This window comes from Nuphar pumila, chromosome 2 (genome assembly GCF_984573655.1).
Source record: "Nuphar pumila chromosome 2, dmNupPumi1.hap1.1, whole genome shotgun sequence".
In the NCBI taxonomy this organism is placed as follows: domain Eukaryota; kingdom Viridiplantae; phylum Streptophyta; class Magnoliopsida; order Nymphaeales; family Nymphaeaceae; genus Nuphar; species Nuphar pumila.
In genome coordinates, this window is record NC_143250.1 from 107272208 (window position 1) to 107278994 (window position 6787).

Consider the following 6787-nt stretch of genomic DNA (forward strand, 5'->3'; position numbering starts at 1 on the left):
TACTCATACCCTTACCTACACCCTTCTTTGATACATGTCAATATAAATGTGTGGATCAGGTTAAGGTCCCTTTGGCGCCATTCATTCATGTGATTCACCACATCACACATTGTCTACAACTGTTCATTTTTTTATGCCCTAGATCCCATTAATCTAGAGTATCAATGAATAATAAAAAAATAGTCTGACCCATAGGAAGTAAGCAATCCAACCATGGTGTTTGGGATGTAGTTCATCGCATGGATGAATGACATTAAATGGACCCCTATCAGACTACCATGAGAGAAACCCCTGATCTGATCCGTGATCTGTCTTATTTTTTTATGGCGAAGAAAAATTGATGTAGGGGCAGAGCAAAAGACCTGGGTTTATAAGAATATGTTTGAATCCATTTTTTAATGTTTTTTAATATTTTTAGTATTTATATCATTTTTTGTATTTAAGTCATTTTGTAATGGATGTTGAATCTTCAAGCTTGATCTATATCTTAATTAAAATAAATTTTATCTTTTTAGGAGTTTATCAATTTATTGAGTTTACTTGGATTGAGATCTGGGAGACCTCATCTATAAAATGATGAGAACCCTGTATAGAATCCGAGTTTATAGATGAGATAAATTCTAGTATTTCTTTTTAGTTTTCAGTTATTTTAATTTTTTATTTATTTTCTGTAAATTTTTAGCAATTTTCTTGACTTTTATTGCATTTCTCTATTTTTTATCGATTTTGTGTATAAGAGTAGCATAGCATATATTCTCTCATAAATCAAGCTACCTTCGATTTATATCAATTTAGTATCAAAGTGGAAGTCCTAAACGTAGTATTAGAGCAAGCCCTCAATCATGCAATGCAATGATGCTGCCAGGTTCACTAGGTGACTTGCCCAAAAAACTTCTATCATAACTTCTTTGTACAAGATGAAATATGATATTTGTAAATAAGATATTTGTAATATGATTATCACGAAGACAATCTAAAGAATGACTCAAAGATTGAAAAGATTTGCTTTGTTTGAGAAAAATATCATGTGATGATCAAATGAGAATTGTAGGAAGATATCGCCCACAAGGAGGAGATGATGAGGATGACCACTAAAAACGCCTCACCTTTGCTCACCAATCATCATTCACCGTCAGATGGAGGATCCACTGCCATAGGGGTGTATCCACGGGGCAGATGAGCCACTGGCCCAAGAAGATCTAGTTTTGTATTGTGGGCTCATAACCCACAAGGTGGAATGAAATTGAAATTGAAAGAAGTTTAAGAGATATCCAACTTAGTTTCAATTTTCTGTTTATTTCCTGCAATTTTCTTGAGTTTCTGGTATTTTTTTCTCATTTTTTTTAGCATAGCATAAATTTTCTGATAAATTGAACTACCTTGGATTTACATAAAAAACACACTCAATGACAACTCGGTCACCTAATGGAATGGCCTCCCTGCGAAGGGGTACGTACCCGTGGCATGATCCACAATCTTTTAGATGGGCGCCCTGTGATCTCTTAGATAGTGGGGCAATTACTGAACATGGGTAGAGAGTTCAATGAAAGGTGGAATCACAAAAGCGCGTTGGGGTCCACCCAGTGGAGCCCACATGAGATGATAACGCGTTGCTTGGCTCTATCCTCTTTTTTTCTTGCCCCAGAATGATGCCAAGAAATGCGTCACTAGCATTTGAAAATTAAGACGCGTAGGCGTGGGAGGCTGCATCAAGCCATGTAAATAGATGAGGTGGTCCACCTCCACCTTTTCAAACGGTTGGACGTTTCCATCATGGCCCCTACACCCAATTGTCCAACAAACAAGCCAAAGAAGAAAAAATGATGGGAAAAAAAACCGCCTGCACAAACAACCAAACCAGAAGAAGCTGAACCCAGCCATAATAAATTGATAGACCAAGCATTTTTCTCCACTATCCACATTCATTTTGTCAAATCACATCTAGGATCTCTCTCTCTCTCTCTCTCTCTCTCTCTCTCTATATATATATATATATATATATATATTTTTTTTTTTCTCTTGAATCTAACCATAAGGCTGTGATTTGCATGATTGGTTTTATAAGAACCCACTTTTGAATCATCCTATTTTGATGCATAAACCAGATTTGTTAAGGCTTTCAAATCAATGGCTCATAATCTGTATACATATTCAAGCATTCAAAAATCTCATTTTTCATAGAAAATACACAATCTTGATTCCTAGCAAATTCATCAAGCATATCCAAGTGAATGGATTTGCAAAAAAAGTGTTGGAAATGCCCATATTTATAGTTCTCATATATATTCTGCCACTCATATTTCAGTTCTCATATTATAGCGACTCTCTCTCTCTCTCTCTCTCTCTCTCTCTCTCTCTATATATATATATATATATATATATATATATATATATATATATATATATATGATAAAGTGCCCCGGTGTACCTACTCTCACCTAATAGAAGTTTTAGATTTTCAAATTTCTTAACCTTCTTTTGTTGATCAGACCCTATAAATATAATCTATAAGCATTATTTAGTAAAAAATAACTTTTGGATCATGTGATTATACCTTTAAAAATCAATGGCTTATAATATATCTAAATTTTATGACTTAAAAAATCATATTTTTATGTCCAAAAAGCATGATCCAAATCATGATTCCTATCAAATAAACTATGTTGAGTACATCATAAGGTATAATTGAGAACATACAACCTACAGCCATGATTTCTAATTTGTGAAAGTAGTTACTCCGGGGCAGCGTAGCATATTATATATATATATATATATATATATATATATATATATATATATGTTAGTTGGTAGCTGCCTAGCACTTTTTTAGCCTACCGCCAGCCTACTAGCTTTTGAAGGTTTTTTTTACATGTTTTCCTTGAGTGCACGTTTGGGTGCCACAAAAAATGGGGCGTGTATGTGTGATTTTGCATTTTTAATAACCTTTTATGGATAGAGTGGTAAAGGGCCCTTCATTACCAGTATTGCTTGTGGTTTATTGGCAATTTTCTTTTCCTTTGACACTGTTGAGTGCCTTTTTACTTCAGTGTGCAAAAATTAACTCACGAATTGATTCCCTTAAAAAAAAAACTCATGAATTGACATCTATACATTGGACTGAAGATTAAAATAAAGTAGTTCAATATTTTCTTTTTTATTTCTTGTTTTAATGGAGGGCCTGTTCCATATTCTTTTACATTTTTAGGGAATTCTTTTATATTCTTTTGTGATGTTTAAAATTCTCCAATTTCCTCATTATGTTGAAATGATAAACAAGTGGCCAGTTATCTTCATCCACATGAAGAATAAAAGTCACAACCGACAAGGACATTCCACCAAATTTTTAAATATTTATAGCAGCTGTCTGCAAGCTTTCTACCACTGCAGTTTCCAGTAGAGATGGCAGTGCACCTGTCTAAAAATTCTGCCCTCCATCCCTGCAACTGTTTTGATTTTAACCTCTATCACCACCTACATTCCCGTTTCATGTCCTCCATCCCCAGTCCAAATAAGGCGAGGCAGGGCGAGCTCCGTTTTCCCTCGGTCCATTGCTATCCCTAAAGAAGGATTGAAGATGGGGCGGGGTGGGTAAAGGCAGAGATCGGGATGGGGATGGGGCAGGGTGGAGGAAAGCGAAAGTCCATCTCCACACGGGTTTTGATTTTAACCTCCACCCCCTGCCTCTATCCTCGTTTCATGTCCTCCATCCCCGGTCCAAACAGGGCGACGCGACCCCGTTTATCCCCAGTCCACTGCCATCCCTAGTTCTCATGTGGATTGGGTGTGTCATTGTCAAATGATATAAAAATTAAAACCAAAAACTTTATTTTGAAAATGACATGCTTGTATCATTATCCTTATTGATAAATGAGTGGCTTTCTGAAAGTTGACATGGTACCAGAATAGTTATTATGCTTTCTTCTTCCTATGTAAACCCAATGACTAGACTAACAAGAGATCAGTGACCCTTTTTGCCAACTTCAAAAAGAGGTCTTGTAATTGAAAATTCCAATTCAGCTTCACTAGCAAGCACAATTCCTCCAGTTGGACTTTTCTTATGGTTCTTATATATATCATTGATTGGTAGGAATGAATGGTCATGAGATTGATGAATTTCTACTTTCATGTCAGGATACAAAAGTCCCTCATCCCATCCTTATCATGCCAGAAAGAATGCACCGAAGTACTTGAGGAATATAAAGTGGTTCTCACATTTGCTTTCGTCTTTCTCATCTTGGATGCATCTATAGGGGCACTTGTTTTTGTCAGCAAAAAATACATTTTACAATCAAAGTGGGGAAGACTTATCTTTGATGCTTATGTTTCCCAAATCTTAAAATGAAGTCCCACCTAGGGCTCTCCCCAAGTGGTGGGCTATAAAAAACAAACATGAAAAAACAAACTAGAGGACCTTCAATTTATCTGCCCACTGCAATATATATATATATATATATATATATATATATATATATATATATATATATATATATATATTATACTAAGAGAGAGAGAGAGAGCCTAAAGAAATTCAACATTACCACCACTCATGAAGATCAACAAAATGTTCAACCCATGAACTGAACAAGAGCAAAAGCCAAAACAAATAAAGAAAGCAGAAGAGAAAAAGAACAACAGACAAAACGGGCTCATGCAGGAGCTGCTGGCCCAAAGGACAGTAAAAGAGAGGGAGCATTAGTAGGAGGAAGTGGAAGATCACTAAGATGCATACGCAGGATCACTTAAACATCTACCAAGATTTTATGCATCAGGTTATGAATGTTAACCGAAATTTGACGAAAATGAACATCGTTTTGCGCCATCCAAACAAACCACCTAGAGGTAAGCAACCATAACCCCCAGATCAACCTCCACCTCGTGCTACGCCTAATACAAACTGGGCCCAAGATCGGATCTAGCACAAAAGACTCCTCCTTAACAAACACTTCCGAATGCTTCCAGGTCCTGCTGAAGAGTTCCACAAATATTGGGCAAGACCAAAACAAGTGAAACATAGATTCTTCTGCAGCTTGACAAAGCACACACCAACTCGGGAGTTGAATGCCCCACTTCTTTAAATTAGTGTGGGTTTGGATCCTATCGTGCAAAATTAACCAATCCAGGACACGAGAACGGGGAGAAGGTCCATTCGTCCAAAGCATATTCTCGGGCAACCAATCAGCCCCCTGAGAGAACAACGATCTATAGACTTTTGAGGTGAAGAACTCTCCGCTTGGCGTCATCGCCCACTGCAACCATTGACCAAAATTTTTGGTGTCCTTAAAATGGTCTCTGAAGAAGGTTAAATCTCTCAACTACGATTTACGCAAGTGAGAGAACGCCAAACCTCGGGTTTCCAGACGAACCGAGATAAGAACAGAAGCTCCATATTTAGCAAGAAGCAAACAAGTACAAGGGTTATCAGGTTGGTGGGCCAACCAACATTGCTTGGCGACAAGAACAATGCTCTGCAGTCTGGGCGCAGAAATGCCTAAACCAGCCATACGCCAAGGTAAGACCACTGAATGCTAATCAATCAAGTGACGCTTACCCTTGAGTTGACACTCAGACCAAAAAAAACCTACCAGCAAACGCATCAGTTGCTTCCCTACTCCCACAGACATCATAAACATAGACATGAAAAATTCTGAAATAGTGAAAAGAACATGTCTGACAGCCAATGATGGAGAGATAAGATGACTGCCACGAAAGTAATTGGAGAGAGAGAGAGAGTTTTGTATGAAAATGATCCATGTTCGCATAAGCTTTCTTACTAAGTTCCCTTGTCATTGTACCAAATGGAGGAAGCAGTTTCCCATGAGATAACAATTTACACTATCTAAATGCAGTAAAGAGCTCATGTGCTCTAGGTTTAAATCACATGGGTTTCATCCCTTGCGCAAGCCAAAGTGTGGTGACTCTCTGGGGCAAAGGGCAAGCCCACAAAGTTTTACGCTGCCAGGACAGTAATCCTAAACATGACTTGCAAAGCAAATGTTGCCAAGTCTTTAATCCTAGGGGCTGTTTCTCAGTGTAAATATAAAATATGATAAAGAGCTGAAGAGACCAAAGCTCCGTTTAGAAACTGGTAGTTTGAGGGAGTTTATGCATTTGAAAAAGTGGTCCCTGCCAAATCTTGCATTTATAGTTACCGCCTCTAAGAAGTGGTAGCTAACCAATCCACTATTTAGTGCAAGTGTAAAGGGAAGTCAGTTTCACTTCCTCTACCAAATGCTTAGCCCCTATCCCAACTGCCAGTTTCCAAACACCCGCCACTAAGGTAGTTTAACATGTATCTACTAAATAGATTCAAGGAGTTCATCATAGTGGGATGGAGCCTAGAGTGTTAGACATGCAATCTAGTTTCAAAGCCCATGGGCGTCACCCTCATACATAAGCCAAAGCTTGGCGACTTCCTAGGGTCAAGGGGTAAGCCCTCGGAGTTTTACTCCAACATGGACAGAGACCGTAGTATGGCAGGCTGAGCCAGCACAGTTAGGTCCCTGCTCCTGGGGTAGTTTCTCTGAGTAAAACTCAAAAAACAAAAAAAAAGAGTATCTACTAAATACCTAAAATTCTCATCCAGCTGGCGGTTTACAAACAGAAGGTTAAAATTGAACTCTCATGATCTTCAGTGTGCTTTTCTTTTTCCTTTACTTTTTTGACTTTCTACGCTTCTCCCAACGGATCAAATTCGTTTAGGATATGCTTGCCATCACATGAAGCATGCGTGAACTTGTGTAAACATTTTTTACTTGTTTACCTTGTTTTTTTTTCTATTTCAAGAAAC